This window comes from Aquarana catesbeiana, linkage group LG04 (genome assembly GCF_042186555.1).
Source record: "Aquarana catesbeiana isolate 2022-GZ linkage group LG04, ASM4218655v1, whole genome shotgun sequence".
NCBI classification, from domain to species: domain Eukaryota; kingdom Metazoa; phylum Chordata; class Amphibia; order Anura; family Ranidae; genus Aquarana; species Aquarana catesbeiana.
Window position 1 is genome coordinate 598735056 of NC_133327.1, and position 17769 is coordinate 598752824.

A 17769-nucleotide genomic window follows, 5' to 3' on the forward strand; every position below is an offset into this window, starting at 1 on the left:
TCTGGCTCTTCTGGTTCTTCCTCCGGCGTTCTCGTCCAGCATCTCCTCCGCGGCGTCTTCTATCTTCTTCTCCTTGGGCCGCTCCGCACCCATGGCATGGGGGGAGGCTCCCGCTCTTCTCTTCATCTTCTTCTTCATCCTCTTCTCTTCTTCCTTCTTCTCTTCTTCTCTTCTTCATTTTCTTCTCCGGGCCGCTCTGCACCCATGCTGGCATGGAGGGAGGCTCCCGCTGTGTGACGGCGTCTCCTCGTCTGATGGTTCTTAAATAACGGGTGGCGGGGCCACCCGGTGACCCTGCCCCCCTCTGACGCACGGTGACTTGACGGGACTTCCCTGTGACGTCACGGGGAATGCCACAGGGAAGTCCCATCATGTCCCGTGCGTCAGAGGGGGCGGGGTCACTGGGTGGCCCTGCCCCCCGTTATTTAAGAACCATCAGACGAGGAGACGCCGTCACACAGCGGGAGCCTCCCTCCATGCCAGCATGGATGCGGAGCGGCCCGGAGAAGAAAATGAAGAAGAGAAGAAGAGAAGAAGGAAGAAGAGAAGAGGATGAAGAAGAAGATAAAGAGAAGAGCGGGAGCCTCCCCCCATGCCATGGGTGCGGAGCGGCCCGAGGAGAAGAAGATAGAAGACACCGCAGAGGAGATGCTGGACGAGAACGCCGGAGAAAGAACCAGAAGAACCAGAAGAACCAGAAGAAGATGAAGGAAGATAGAAGAAAGAAGAAGCATTTAAATAAAGGAATTGTCAAAAACTGTCTCTTGTCATTTTTAACATTTTTGACAGTTTGTTAGTGAAATGGTAGGGGTAAGTACCCCCTTACCATTTCACACAGGGGGGGCGGGATCTGGGGGTTCCCTTGTTAAAGGGGGCTTCCAGATTCTGATAAGCCCCCCGGCCGCAGACCCCCACAACCACCGGCCAGGGTTGTGGGGATGAGGCCCTTGTCCTCATCAACATTGGGACAAGGTGTTTTGGGGGGCTACCCCAAAGCACCCTCCCATGTTGAGGGCATGTGGCCTGGTACGGTTCAGGAGGGGGGGTGCACTCTCGTCCCCCCCTCTTTTCCTGCAGCCTGCCAGGTTGCGTGCTCAGATAAGGGTCTAGTATGGATCTTTGGGGGGACCCCACGCAGTTTTTTTTTTTGGCGCGGGGTTCCCCTTAAAATCCATACCAGACCTGGAGGGTCTGGTATGGAATTTAGGGGGAACCCCACATCATTTTTTTTTTAAATTTTGGCCGGGGTTCCCCTTACTATCCATACCAGACCTGAAGGGACTCCCACGTTATTTTTTTTTTTAATTTTGGTTCAGGGTTTCCCTGTGGGGAATTCCCATGCCGTTTTTATCAATGAACTTCTATGTGTATTGTCGGCAATGCAATAGCCGCGGGTAGTTTTAAATGTTTTTTTTCCTTCGAAATGTCATTTTGCTGTCAGACTGTTCTAAACATGGGAAACATGCGCCCCTTTACAGGCATACTATAGACACCCCCCAGGTACGAAATCTAAAGGGATATTACACTTTTATTGTTTGACTTTAAGCATTATTAAAATCACTGCTCCTGAAAAAATGGCCATTTTTAAAACTTTTTTTTGCATTGATCCATGTCCCCTGGGGCAGGACCCGGGTCCCCAAACACTTTTTATGACAATAACTTGCATATAAGCCTTTAAAATTAGCACTTTTGATTTCTCCCATAGACTTTTAAAGGGTGTTCTGCAGCATTCGAATTTGCTGCGAACACCCCAAATTGTTCGCTGTTCGGCGAACTTGCGAACAGCCAATGTTCGAGTCGAACTCGAAGCTCATCCCTAATGACCGCAACTCACTCTTTTTACTTATGCCCATGAGGAGGGATAGGCCCAGGAAGGTCTTAAATTCATAGACCATAATAGGTCTCCAATCTCTGCAAAAAGGTCAACTGGGGATTAGCAGTGATGAATTGACCAGCACACAAATTGCTTTGGTCCACAATAGATCTATAGAGATCTTCCATGAAAAATGGCGAATACAAATCAAGTGAGGTAAAATCAACTGTTTCCACCTGAATTCCGGGTTGGCCAGTGAATGGGGGAAGTACGGGTGCTGCAGAAGTGGTGGGCTTCCAATTAGGATTGGCAAATGCAGCGGGAAGGGCACTCTGGGCTCGATGGGCCTATGTTTGTTTCTGCTGGTGCTTGCCAGTTCACCAGAAGGATGAGCGGCACTAGTACTGGCTCTCTACTCCCTGAGGTTTTTGCGCCTCAACGACAGCAGAAGAACGGGGTCAGATACGCCTGACCTTAGCAGGGACCACTACTCCGTCATCAGAGCTATCTGTCAGGGTGCTGCTGCTGTCTACCGGTTCGTATTCTGAGCCTGAATCTGACAGATGGGTGACTTCCTCTTCACTATCTGTCATGCTCAGAAACGTGTAGGCCTCTTCACTACTGTACCTTCGATTTGACATTTTGGTCTCTAAATTTACTGGTACAGTAGTGAGACTCAGAGGAAAAAGAGCTCCTGACTGTCAGCGACTGATTCAAACGCTGCAAAAAAAAGTGACAGTGATCGATTAATATTGCACTTGAGTGGACTGGGCGGAGGGGCTAAATGCAGGTGCTAGCAGGTATCTGGGCTGATCCCGCTATCACTGCATTTTTGGGAACCCTAAACTGCTGGGGACGCTAGTATAGCTCAGATCAGATATTGATCCGTTCAGACACTATACTACTAAGGGAGGTGTATGGTGCATGCGTGGGTTTTAGTGCTACTGGCACTAATCCGATGCTACCTGGGGTGATGCAGACCCTATCTGACACTAAAACCAAACTGATATCACCCGCCGGGATGTGCTGGTAAAACCTTTATTTAGGTAATATACACGAGTGCCCTGACGCTATAAAAAAAATAGCTAACAAGCTTCACCCATGACACTAATACAGTGATCACTGGTGAAAGGGGGTGAGCAAGGGGTTAAACCATTATTAGGGGGGTTGGGGGGTTCCTAGACCTATCTGGGCCTACACTAAGTACCCTAACTGATTTTTGTCACTAATGACACCAGTACAGTGATCAAAAAAAAATGAACATTGCACTGCGTGACACAGTGACAGGGGGTAAGGGGGTTAACTGGGGGGGTGATTGGGGGGTAATCGGGGGGTGACAAGTGTACCTACGTGAACTGGTGTCAGTGTAGTGTTGGTGCACTTACTCTGAGATGTCTTCTCTCCTCTCTCTGGAACGAAATGACTTCCATGAGGAGAGATGACATCACTTCCCCTGCTTGGGCCTGGAGATTGATCTGTTCTGAAGCAAATCCGATCGGCGCGGCCACCTAGGGGGCGTATCGCTATGACACTTCGCCCAGCCAGGCCGACCTGCCGCAGTATAACTGCGGGGGCTGGTCCAGAACTGGTTAAACAAAACCTGTGCCTATTTTCTTAATACCCTGCGCACATAGGGTGCAGTCCTTGTATCCACAAAATACAGCTAATTATTGTGCTACAAGTGACAGTTTCACAGACACACTTAAACCCTAAGACAAAGACTTTTTTTAAATTAAACACTTTCACTACATTTGATCTTCTGCAGTCTGCACATAAAACAACTGTCACTGTCTGAGCCTACTTTAAAGCGATATTAAAGGAAATTATATTTAAAAAAAAATAACAAACATGCCATGTTTATTTGCTGTGTGCAGTGGTTTTGCACAGAGCAGCCCTGATCCTCCTCTTCTTGGGTCCTCTGCTGGTGCTCCTGGCCCCTCCCTCCTGCCGATTGCTCACCGAGCAAGCAGCTTGCAATAGGGGCACCCAAGCAGGCTCGCTCCTGAACCACTGCTCTGCATGTCCATTCATAAAGGTAAAAAGTCTTTAGAACCAGATTGATCTCTTGAAGATTTACCCCCTTCATATCCAGGCCATTTTTTTGCTATACGGCACTGCGTTATTTTAACTGACACGTACATGGTCATGCTGTACACAAATTAAATTTATATCATTATTTTCCCACAAATTGGGCTTTCTTTTGGTGGTATTTGATCACCTCTGGGTTTTTTATTTTTTGCACTACATATTAAAAAAAATATATATATTTTTTACTTTCTGCTATAAATCATACCAAATAATTTAAATCTAATTTGTTCATAAATTTCGGCCAATATGTATTCTGGTACATATTTTTGGTAAAAAAAATCCCAATAAGCATATATAGTTTGGTTTGCGCAAAAGTTATAATGTTATAATGTTTACAGACTATGATATATGTACTGGAATTTTTATTTATTCATTTTTTTTTATTCTAGTAATGGCGGCGAGCTGGCGATCGGTGACTTATTGCGAGACTGTGATAGTATGGTAGGCTGTCTTACACTAACTGACACTTTTGTCACTTTGTGGGAACCAGTGACACCAATACAGTGATTAGTGCTAAAAATATTTACTGTCACTGTACTAATGACACTGGCTGGGAAGGGATTAAACATCAAGGGCGATCAAAGGGTTAAATGTGTGCCTAATGAGTGTTTATGTGTGTGCTGTGAGGTGCTTTCACTAAGGGATGTGCTGGTTTTATTCCCTGCTTTGCAGGGAAACAAAAAATAGCACATCCCTTCTGGCAGAACAGAGCTCTGTATTGTTTACATACACAGAGTCCTGTCCTGTCTCCTTGCCGAACAACGGGTGTCAGCAATCATCCATTGGCCGATACCCTCTGATCGGCTTGTGACTAATCACAGCACAGACGGCATGCCGGTGGCGCACATGTGTGCCCCCTACCTGGAAGAGAAGATTCACATATACAATTGATATGTGATTCTGAACAGCTGGCCTGCACTATAGCAGTAAAGCTATTGGCTGAGAGCACTGACCGGTCTTTTCTGGCAGGGGGGTGGGCGTCCCCCTGTCAGAACACAATAGCTCAGCGGGGAGATCGCTGTACTGACAGCAGATTGGTAGTACAAGATCTCCTCCTGAGAACTAGGATTAAGGGCAAATATAATGTGCACTTCAAGTACACTTGTTACAGATCTTAGTAAATGAGGGGAAGCTCTGTTGACTTCTATCATCCAATCATGTGCAAGCAAAAATGCTGTTTTTTTTTTTATTTTCCTCACGTGTGATTGGGTATTCTTTGCAAATATGACTGGTTGCCTAGGACCATATGTGCTCTCTTTCATTCAGATAAATAGATTTCCTGTCATAAAATAAACCTGAAAGCACTCAAACATAAAGTACCTACTGCTGCTATGTCACATGCTTCCAATTTCCATATTGTAATATTATAACAATAAACCAGATAAGAAATGGATTTAAGTAATGATATATCATAAAAGAGGAAGATCCAGCCGAATATGGTGGCTAATCAAGGTAGAATTTAGTGAATAGCATGGATTGGGGCTAGAGTGGAGCTGTAAGACAAAAATAAGTTGAACGTTATCAACCAATAAGTTACTACCAAATGTGTGAAATCTTGTGTAAGTCTGTAGTGGTGCTAAGCAGAAGTTGTGATGGTGCTAGGACAAGCGACTAATGGTGACAGGGCTAGGGGGAGGGTGAAGAAACACTGAGAGGAATGGTATGTGAGGCTAACATTACCTGGGCATACAGGAAAATGGGGTGGATGAGACATAAAAGAATGTTGGACCCTAAATGGAATGTGCAGGATGCAGTGTATGACAGAAACAAGCATTGTGTTCAGCTTGGGATATAAGCAAAGGGGAATTGAACTCACGGGGGCATGCTGTTCAGCAGTTCTGGATCCAGCATTGACCCCCAGGACCCAATGCTTACATAAAGGAGGCTATTTGTGATGCTCCCTGGCCACAACTCATTACCACCAGAGAGTGAGGGACACAATCAAAGACATGTTTTATCCAGGGACAGCCTTCTAAAACCGAGGACTGCCCCCAGATACTGGTTACACCACTGTAGTTCCTTTTGTTTGCTTCCCACGTTTAATTGTTTCTGATTACATTCTATTAGCAAGTCTTGGGGGTATTTAGATAGCAGAAGTCATATGATTTCACAAAGGTAAGGTGCTAACTTCTGCTCACCGTTTACTAGATCTATGGCTGGGGATCAGGTCTGCCCTCCTGCCCTTTTGTCTTTGTGTTGTCAGCATCCCTGAAACTAACTCTTGAATTGACCAAGCACCTGGATTAGTGATTTGACTGACTGGTTAGTCAGTTTAGTTGGTCAGTGGTTTGACTTCTGGTTCCGAATTCTGGTCTGCCTTTACACTTTCTTGTGTTTTAGGCTGGGTTCACACTGCTGAGGTGGCAGACATTGTATGTGATTCGCAGCGCACTGCTGTTTACATCACATGCGATGTCTGTGCTGTGCGATATCAGCCATACAGATAGTATGGCTGATATCGCACCGCATTCGGTCCAAACTCGCACAGGACCCTTTTTTTTGTTCGGACCAGAATCGGATCGCAGGGGTGTTCACCCCTATGCGATCCGATACATGTCCGAATTGTCAGTTCGCAGTGCGATATGCGAGTTGAACTGGGGGTGTCGTTAACATTGTATGACACTCCCCAGCAGTTCGCATATGGCAGTGTGAACTGCCGTGCGAGTTGGTGCGATGCGGGAACCCGCAGTAAATTCACTGCGTTCCCGCACCGCAGCAGTGTGAACCCAGCCTTGAATCTGTGGCACTTCGGCTTTCCTAGTTTATGATCCAGAAATCCTAAATCTGTAAACCATGATCACCAGATTATACTCAGTGGTTGTTGCTTCTTATCAAAAAATGTACTTTTCTACATTTTTTACCTTTGCATTGCAAAAGTAACAATGAAAGAGTTTAATTGTTGCATGATTTAAAACATCCCAATCCAGACTTTTGGTTCTAGCACCTGATGCAGAAGTCCCATCTTATGTGGGCTCCAGGTCCACAGTATCAAAAGCCTGCATTTTAAGCCTGTATGACTGTATGCAGGACCAGTAAGGGGGCAGACGGGGAGCAGCAGGGGTATGTGCTAAATACTCCAGGTTCTGACCCTGCAGCCTGCCGCAGCTACGCCGGGCAGCCAGTCATATGCCCTTGCAGTTCACTAGCCTAGCCAGAACTGCTCACAGCCTTATGGTTTGTAGTAGAAGTATGGTCCTGCCCTGGGACCTGATGAGAGGAAGCAGGGCACAGAGAGGCTCAGAAGAGAGGGTGGAGTTTGGTTTGCAGAGTGGGGTACAAAGGTATGCCAATAGGGTTTTTTTGGGACACAGAGGTAAGAAGAGAGGGGGTTTTGAGATACAGAGATGAGCAGACAGGGGGTTTGGGGTATATAGGTGAGCAGAGAGGGGGTTTTGGGGTAAAGAGGTGAGTGGGGGGTTGGAGTACAGAGGTGAGCAGAGTCGGGTTGGGGTACGGAGGCAAGCGGAATGGAGGTGGGCTTGGGGTACAGAGGTGAGCAGAGAAGGGGGTTTGGGGTACAGAGGTAAGCAGAGAGGGAGGGTTGGGGGTACAGAGGTGAGCACAGAGGGGGATTTGGGGTACAGATGTAAGCAGAGAGAAGGTGTGGGGTACAGAGGTGAGCAGAGAGGGAGTTTGGGGTACAGAGGTGAGCAGAGAGCAGGAAGTTTTGTGTACAGAGCAGGGTAGAGAGCAAGGAGTTTTGTGTATAGAGGTGAGCAAAGAGTGCAGAGTTTGGGGTACAGAGGTGAGCAGACAGGGGTTTTTGAGGTACAGAGGTGAACGAGGGGGTAGGTTTACAGAGGTGAGCAGAGAGGGGGGTTTGGGGTACAGAGGTGAACAGAGAACAGGGGGTTTTGGGTACAGAGATGAGCAGAGAGGGGGTTTGAGGTACAAAGGTAAGCAGAATGTGGGGAGTTTGGGGTACTGAGGTGAAAAGATAGCAGGTAGTTTGGAATACAGAGGTGAGCAGAGAGTGGGGTTTGGGGTACAGAGGTGAGCAAAGAGCAGGGAGTTTGGGGTACAGAGGTGAACAGAAATGGGGTTTGAGGTACAGAGGTGAGTAGACAGGGGGTTCCGGTATAGAGGTGAGCAGAGAGGGGGTTTGGGGAGTGGAGGAATGCATTCCAAAGTAGACATTCACATCGGTGCTTCTGTGTATGTAGTCCATTCATTGCAATGGGCTTCCCTACCCGCAGAAACAAAGGGAAGGAAGTCCCTGACCATTTTGTTTTAAAGCATGCTGCACCGAAAACACACAGCATTTGCCAATGTGTGAAACATTCCCTTGAAAAGTGAAAATTGCCCTGCAAAGTGAACAGTCTATTTGCCTTTTCAACTTCCAAATGTCCCTGAATTTCACTGGGCAAACCCATGGACCTAAAGGCAGTGGGGGTGGGGGGTGGGGGAGTATGGGTATCACAACTATTGGAACTTAGAATCTTGCATGTCTTCTACATCACCCTCTAAGTTGGTTAATTATGCCTCATAGTAATCAAACACAACTATAGAAGCAGAAATGTCAAAACCATAATCATACCATAACATCCAGGCAACCCCCATATCTCAAAAAGAACACTCTCTTCAGGGAAACAATCAAAGTGAAGAGAAGGAATTCAGAAGAGGCTGTTAGGGCAACTTTAGGAAATTCCAAATGCCTAACCCAAACTGATGTTTCCTTCTTGAACAGGCTTATGCTGCGTACACATGACCAGACTTTCTGGCAGACTAGGTCCGACGGTCTTCCCGAAAGACTTTCGGCGGACTTCCGACGGACTTTCCGAACTAACGGACTTGCCCACACACGACCGGACTTTCCGGCAGACTAGGTCTGATGGTTTTCCCGATGGACTTTCGGCGGAGTTACGGCGGACTTCCGAATTAACGGACTTGCCCACACACGGACTAAAGTGCGTTCATTTTGAACATGATGAGGTACGATGGGACTAGAAAGGGAAGTCAATCTCGCCGCTTTTATCGGCGAGATTGACACCTTGCTAGCCCCATCGCGGGAGCCAGCGGAGAGCATACCAGGCCCTTAGGTCTGGTATGGATTTCAAGGGGAACCCCCTACACCGAAAAAACGGCATGGCGGTCCCCCCAAAATCCATACCAGACCAGACCCCACCCCTCTTTCTTGACCGGCCGGGCTGCATGCTCGGATAAGGGTCTGGTATGGATTTTGGGGGGACCCCCACGCCGTTTATTCGGCGTAGGGGGTTCCCCTTAAAATCCATACCAGACTTAAGGGACATTATCGCCTCTCTCTCACGGTCACTGCAATAGGAAAATGTGTTTTTCCTATTGCAGCGAGCGTGAGATGTACAGTACCCTGTCACCGAGAGTGTTGGAAACATTCTCGCGGGCAGGTGCTGTAGCTGTCCTTGCGTCGTATTTGGTCCATTGGACCAGCATACAGACAAACCGATTTCCCGATAGGAACTGGGTCCGGCGGAGTTCCAGCGGGAAGATTTGAAACATGTTTCAAATCTAAAGCCCGTCTGATTTTCAACCGAAAAGGTCCGTCGGAAGTCCGATGAAGCCCAGACACGGTCGGATTGTCTGACGGATTTATTCCGGTGGACAAGTTTGGACGAAAAGTCCGCCCGTGTGTACAGGGCATTAGATCTCCTCACACCATCACTACAAAACGACACAAACCCTTTCACAAGACAAAAATCAGGACTTCCTCTCTGACCTGATTATCTATAAATTGGACTGGGTCATGAGACCACACCATCTGCATTGGCCTAAGATGCCAACCAAGAAGACTGTAGACACCATAGACTTATGAAGTTATAAAGTACAGCTTTATTTCTGTATAGCTTACCCTGTTAAAAAGTTATCCCCTTTTTCTGGTTTCCTCCCTTTTTTCTTCTTAGGTTTGTCAATTTGCTTGATGTTCATATGTATGTATGTCATTGTTTTGTAAATAATCTTTTAAAAAAAAACAATAAAATACTTTTAAAAAATCCAAATTCAGTCATCAAATAACTTGACAATGTACATCTACAGAAAACCAAAAACTTTCTAGGATTGCATAACTTTCACCCTTTTGGACACTTTTTTTGCGGGACGCTATAATCACAAACTGTAGTGGTCACATGGCTTCACATAATTGATATAACATGATTAGTTATATTTGATGGCATTTTTATTTACATCACTTAGCCTAATAAATTCAATTGACACAAAGAAATGTAATAGGATAAGGAAACAAAAGACCAAGTTTGAGGCTTCCTAATATGGATTTTTAAAAACAAAAAGCAATCAAGGGGCAATAACTGCAAATAAGGGTTTTTCTTTGATGAGTAGAATTTATATAAAATACATTGACCACACTGAACTTATTAAATATATTGGAAAGGTTTTTTAGCTGTTAATTCATTTTCAAAACAGGGGTAAAAAATATGATGTCATCATCAACTGTGTTATCTAGAGCCTTGAGGATCACAACTTAGCTATACGAGTAAGAAATTTGCCACTGTACACTCAGTGAGAATAACAATTTGATGCAATAGTGGCTGTTTTGATGGCCAGAAAGACAACAAGAAACATGTGCTCTGGATTCTAGCTGTATTCCCCGTCTTAATAACTCTTCACTGCCTTGTGGGATGTTATTAATGCTACCTTGCTATGATTTATAGCTTAAATAAACTCAGATGACGTGAGTTTCACATTGTATTCGGATGATGCAATTCTAGCAACTGCGTTAGGAACTATTGAGCTCAACTGTCTCAATAAATTGAAAAAGATCTCTCAGGGTATAATAATCAGTTCATATTGTTGAACTTTAACTTCATCTTGCTTGAAATGAATGTACGAAAATTCTTCATACGATGAGTGCTTGTATATTTTTAATAAAACTATAACATTTAGGATATAATAAAAACGTTTTTTCTTTCATCTAATAACCTCTCTGTATGAATGCATGATCATGTTAAGTATCACTTCTCTAAAGGTGTTGTAAAGGTGTAAATGCTAATTAAATCTTATCTCAAGTGTAATTTCATCTTCCCATACTACTGTTCCAGACAGAAGAGCTTCTGAAATTGTTTTGGGCTTCAAGCAGACCTCTGGTGTATCATTAGAGAGAACGAACTAAAACAGGCCATTGAAACCCAGTTATATTCCTATAGAAGGTTCAGTTAATTTCCTAAGATCTATATTTTTTTTTAATGTAATTTTCCTTGGTGATACAGAAACGCTATCTACTTACCCTAATTCCCTGAAGTCATGCAATCAAAAGTATTTAAATAAAAAGTGAATATTACTTAAGGTAACTAAAGACATTAAACTGCAACCCAAAAATAGCAATTGAAATAAACATCCTATTTTCTTTCGTTTAATTGGCTTCTGAGAAATACTTTATTTTCTATATATTTTAAAGACAAAAATAAATTAACACAATTTATCCCTTCAACCTAAACAGGGTGTATTTACATTAAAAATGGATATGAACATGCAGGTACCTGGAGGTGCCTCATATATGCTGACAACACTGTATTAGTTAAATGTTTTATAATTTTTTGTTTGCTGCAATCCATACTATAAAGCCCCATACACACTATTAGATTTTCTGCATATTTTTGTCTTCGGATTTACCAAAACCATATAATATGAGGTTAAACCTTAGACGTTTCAATTTGTATGCAATCAGGCAGGCCCTTACACTACATGGTTTTGGTAAATCTGAAGACAAAAATCTGCAGAAAATCTAATAGTGTATATGGGGTATAACTCTTAAGATGTAAAGCTGAACTTCAGGCAAACAAATATACACTGGGTATAGAAAAGAATCACATGTTGTTGCTTTGCAGCCTGATCTAAAGACAGACACAGTTTTGTTTTATCCAACTGTATTTACTCTTGCAACCTATAACATCCAATGAAAGATATAACACCTACATGCCAGAAAAAAAAAAGTCAAAAACAGAATCACTGAGTTGGAAAATGGATCACCCCTTATGTCAGTATTTTGTTAAACCACATTTTGCTTTAAGCTCCCTGGTGGTATGATTATTAGACATGTGCGATTAGTTTCATACGAATCAAAAATTCGTACGAATTTCCGAAAAATCGTACATTCGGAAGCATCCGTAATACGAATTGCTATGCTTCCGAATTTTATACAAAATACGAAATTTCGTTGACAAATTTCGGATCTAAGTTCCGTTACAACAGAAACCTGCTGAACACCCTTTAAAAGTCTATGGGAAAAATCAAAAGTGCTAATTTTAAAGGTTAATATGCAAGCTATTGTCATAAAAAGTGTTTGGGGACCCGGGTCCTGCCCCAGGGGACATGTATCAATGCAAAAAAAAGTTTTAGAAACGGCTGTTTTTTCAGGAGCAGTGATTTTAATAATATATAAAGAAAGAAATTGCTCTAGGTGTGTGATAAACATATAAATTACTAAAAATTAAACCGCAAAGGATATCCTGCTGCTAAGCACTATAACCCTGATATGGGGCACAGAGAGATAAATGTATATATAAAAGTGCAGCACTGGATAATAAACCAATAATTTACCAAGTGAACATAATGTATATGTTTGCACTAAAGTGAAATATGTGTCATAATCAAATATGTGTCATAATCAAAAATATCCATTGAAAAAATCAGGTGAAAAAAACAGGTAAATAAAGTCCATACATAAAATTAATGTGTTAGAGAAAATATGTGCATAATAAACACATAATGTGACAAAAAAAAGTTCATAAGTGAAGGTATCCCAATGAAAGAATTCCAATACAGGAACCAAGGTCTATAGACTTTTAAAGGGTGTTCCGCGGGGGTGTTCCGCGGGTTTCCGTTGTAACGGAATTTGGATCTGAAATTCGTCATAACGAACGTTCGTAATTGTTATGAAAAGTTAACGAACCTAACGAAAAATCGTATTTCGTACAAATCCAAATTGAATTTTGGACACGAATTACGAAATACGAATTAATCCCAATACGAAATGGAACGGAACGAAACAAAACAAATTTATTGATGGCACACATGTCTAATGATTATGTCAGCAGTACATTTTTTTGCATGGAAATTTGGCGTTTTATATTGTGGGCCTGTAATTCCTAGGAATAACTTAATCTGTCCAAACAAAAGTCTAGTAGACATCCCAGGTATGATAAAGTTTGAAACAACAAAATCATAAATTATAATATAATACATAACTATAAATAATTTTAATAAATAATAATAATACATTTTATTCAATAATGTAATCAAATCAAAAACATGGACATTTGTTCAGTTGCGGAAGTCGTCACTTTCAGTGTTTGATGACGAATTTCCCCACAAATCACTATCGCTCAATTCTGCAAGTGTTCTAATTTACTATCGCTGTTTTGTAGCTGCTCTAAAAGCACTTTTGATATAAAGGGACACTTTTTGGTTGCCATGCCAATCTCAAGTTTCCAGGCAGAAAGAACAGTATATATAATATAAAACTGCATGCAGGGCGCTGGACAAAGCACTAGGGACAAATGTGAAATGATATGACACAGTATTGTATTCTTACAGATTACGGTGTACTGTACAGTAATGCCCTGTACACACGGTCGGACATTGATCGGACATTCCGACAACAAAATCCATGGATTTTTTCAGACGGATGTTGGCTCAAACTTGTCTTGCATACACACGGTCACACAAAGTTGTCGGAAAATCCGATCGTTCTAAACACGGTGACGTAAACCACGTACGTCGGGACTATAAACGGGGCAGTAGCCAATAGCTTTCGTCTCTTAATTTATTCTGAGCATGCGTTGCACTTTGTGCGTCGGATTTGTGTACACATGATCGGAATTTCCAACAACGGATTTTGTTGTCGGAATATTTTATAGCAAGCTCTCAAACTTTTTTTTCCGAAATTCCGAAATTTCCGAAAACAAGGTCCTATCACACATTTTCCGGCGGAAAATCCGACCGTGTGTACGGGGCATAAGTGTTATTTGTTTTTCACTATTTTGAATTTGCCATCGGGCTCCGCCCTCATGCGTTGTAATATTCGTAGGGAACGGAGACCGGCACAGTAATACATCGGGCGGAGTACACAGCTCGTGGACACAGCGGGAGGACATCGCAGGATCCTGGGGACAAGGTAAGTAAATTTTGCCTGGATACTGCGATGCAATCCCGAGGGGCTCGGGGTTACCACTTTTGGTAGTGAAAATTCACCCTGAGCCACACTCGGGAATACCGCCAGGGAGGTTAATTACAGTCTTCAGTCTGTTGGAATGTTTCTCTACTAACTTTGCAAATCTAGACTTTGCAATATTTGCCCACTCTTCTTTGCAGAACTGCTCAAGTTCAGGTAAATATGATGGTGACTGTTTGTGGTCTACGGTCTTTAAGTAATTTCACAGATTTTCAATGGGTTTAAGTCTGGGCTCTGACTAGGCCTTGCAAAGACATTCACCTTTTTCTCCTTCAACCACTGTGTTGTCATAATTGCTGTGTGCTTTGGGGCATTCTCATGTTAGAAATTTTCCTTGCAAAGTGAACAGCCTACTGCCTGTATGTCTTTAGTAAATCAACCCATTTGCATCCTAAACAACTGCCATCCACTCTGCATGCATTTACTCCAGCAATTGCTTCATGTCATTTCTCAGGGTGGGTTTTCTGATAGGGACAACAGTGAAAAACGCTTGAGCAATAAAAGGCAGCATGACTGTTTATAGTACCTATTGGGAGTAAACATTACAGGGTGAAAACACAACACAACATATATATATGTCACCCTATAACTGGGCGTGCCATGCAAAGGGAACTTCATGGCGGTTATTATTTCAAAGAAATCTGAATATGAATAGACATCAAAAATTACTTTTTTAACCGCTTCAATACTGGGCACTTTTACCCCCTGGCCAAATTTTCACATTTCAGTGCTGTCGCACTTTCAATGACAATTGCAACGCTATACTCAAAAAAATTTGTAATTTTTTTGAGACAGATAGAGCTTTTTTTTTGCTAAAAAAACAAAGAAGAAGACTTAAACTTTTGAAAAAAATAAGTTTTTCTTTTCTTTCTTTCTGGTAGAAAATTTTGTAAAAAAAGTAATTTTTCTCCTTCACTGATGTGCCCTGATGAGGCTGCACTGATGGGCACTGATAGGCGGCATTGTTTGGCACTGATAGGTGGCACTGATGGGCACAGATAGGTGGCAATAATGAGCGCTGATATGCATAATTTCTTGGCACTAATAGGTGGCATGGATAGGCACTGATGGGCGGCACTGATGGACGGCACTGATGGGCAGCACTGATGGGCACTGAAAGACAGCATTGATTGGCATCACTGATGGTCATTGATTGGCATCACCAGGGTTTTTTCCAGTGGGCACATGGGGGAAAACTTTTCCAATACCTCAAGCACGGAATGAGATGCTGGGGAATGCTGGAAGTCTATTGTTGCTGGCTGCTGGGAATCTATTTTTGCTTGGGGGAAACCATTTTTGATGGGGTGGTCTATTGTTGCTGGTGGGAGATTTATTATTTCTGGGGTGGTCTATTGTTGCTGGGGAGGTCTGCTGTTGCTTGTGGAGGATCTATTGTTACTGAGGGGAGGTCAATTGTTTCTGGAGTGATACTGTTGAAGGAGGTGTCTATTGATGCTGGAGGGGTCTATTGATGCTGGATAATAGAGGGCCTAATAATGATGGTTGCTGGGAGATCTATGGTTACTGGTGGGGGTCTATTGTTGCAGGGGTGGATCTATTGTGGCTGGAAATGGTATTTTGTTGCAGGGATCTATTGCTAATGGCTTGACCTATTGTTGATAGTGCCCTGTTTATCTGTGCAGGTCTCCCCTGTGAGGAAATGCCGCTGATTGGCTCTCCTCACCTCACGTGCTGTCAGTGTGAGGAGAGGAAAGCCGATAACCGGCATTTTTCTGTTTACATGTGATTAGCTGTGATTGGACACAGCTGATTGCATAGGTAAAGAACCGCGTCATCGGCTCTTTATTGAGATCGGGGATGCACCTTATCCCGGGGACGGAGCGCGCTGCCGATTGTCATGCTGCACGTCGCTGATCATCGCACTGTGCACCACCGTGGGTGAGTGATTGCAGCAAGAGTTGGGCGATGATATGACGTCGTCCCAAAACAGTAAAACCACCCCACAGCCGCCACTTCCCTATAGGGCAGACGGGAGGTAGTTAAAAGACATTAACACGCCAAAGCACCCTTTGATGCACCCATATAATGAAACAATATCTATATTGACCCATTATGTGTCAGACAGACGGACACACCATTCGGGGTGACCTGGGCAAGGGTGTTGCCCATGGCCCAGGTTCCTGGAAGCTGAATAGTACTCTGCTGGAAAATGAGGAACTGATGGGGGAACTCAAGGAGGCCTATGCCACCTGGTAGGAGGAAAAGAGATTCTTCGGAAGGGTAAGTGAGTGGTGGGAGTTTGTGAAAGGTAAGCTGTGCAGCTTCTTTCAGGCAAGGGGATGACAAATGTGTGCCAATAAGAGGGAACTCATTAGACTGCAACGTCAGTTGCAGTCCCTGTAGGACCTTCATCACTGCGGCTGGTACGTTAGGCAGAACCTGGAGTACACCAAGAAGAGCCTGAAAGCGCACTTTGAGGAAGAATCCAGGCACATTGTCTTCTGTGCCAAGGTGGAGAATCTTGAGAAAGGTGAGAAGTGTAATGTCGCGTACACACGATCGGAATTTCCATCATAAAAAACTTGGATGGTTTTTCCGACGAAATTCCGCTCAAGCTTGCCTTGCATACACACGGTCACATAAAATTTCTCGGAACTTTCGACCGCCAAGAACGTGGTGACGTACAACACTACGACAAGCTGAGAAAATGAAGTTCAATGCTTCCGAGCATGCATCAAATTGTTTCCAAGCATGCGTGATTTTTTGCGTGTCCGAATTGCATACAGACAAACGCATTTCCGGATAGGAACTTTTCCCGACCGAAAAATAGAGAACATGCTCTCAATCTTTTGCTGGCTGGAATTCCGCCAGCAAAAGACCAATGGAGCATACACACGGTCGCATTTTCCGACAAAAAGCTCTCATCTGAGTTTTGCTGGCAGCATTTCTGATCGTGCGTATGCAGCATAGTTACATAGTTACATAGTAGGTGAGGTTGAAAAAAGACACAAGTCCATCAAGTCCAACCTATGTGTGTGATTATGTGTCAGTATTACATTACATATCCCTGTATATTGCGGTCATTCAGGTGATTATCTAATAGTTTCTTGAAGCTATCAATGCTCCCCGCTGAGACCACCGCCTGTGGAAGGGAATTCCACATCCTTGCCGCTCTTACAGTAAAGAACCCTCTACGTAGTTTAAGGTTAAACCTCTTTTCTTCTAATTGTAATGAGTGGCCACGAGTCTTATTAAACTCTCTTCTGCGAAAAAGTTTTATCCCTATTGTGGGGTCACCAGTACAGTATTTGTAAATTGAAATCATATCCCCTCTCAAGCGTCTCTTCTCCAGAGCATCATTCTTGCTTTTTCAGGAAACTTCACTCAGGACACACACCCTTATCAGATCTGCGTGACGAGACCGGAACACTCCAGAAGGGGAAGGAGGCTGTGATGCAAGTGGTCAGCGACTACTACACCAACCTCTACTCCCTGAAAGCAACAGACACAAAGGCGGCCGACAAGTTCCTGTCAGGTATTTCTAACTCAATTGATCCTGCAGCTTCATTGGCCACCAATGCTCCCTTGGCATTGGAGGAGCTGCACTCTGCTGCTAAATCCTTTAGGCAGGGCAGGACCCCGGGCTGTGCTGGTTTCCCAGTAGAGCTCTATGTAGCACTGTGGGATCTCGTGGGCCTGAACCTGCTCAAGCTGTATGAGGAGATGGTGGTGGAGGGCAGAATGC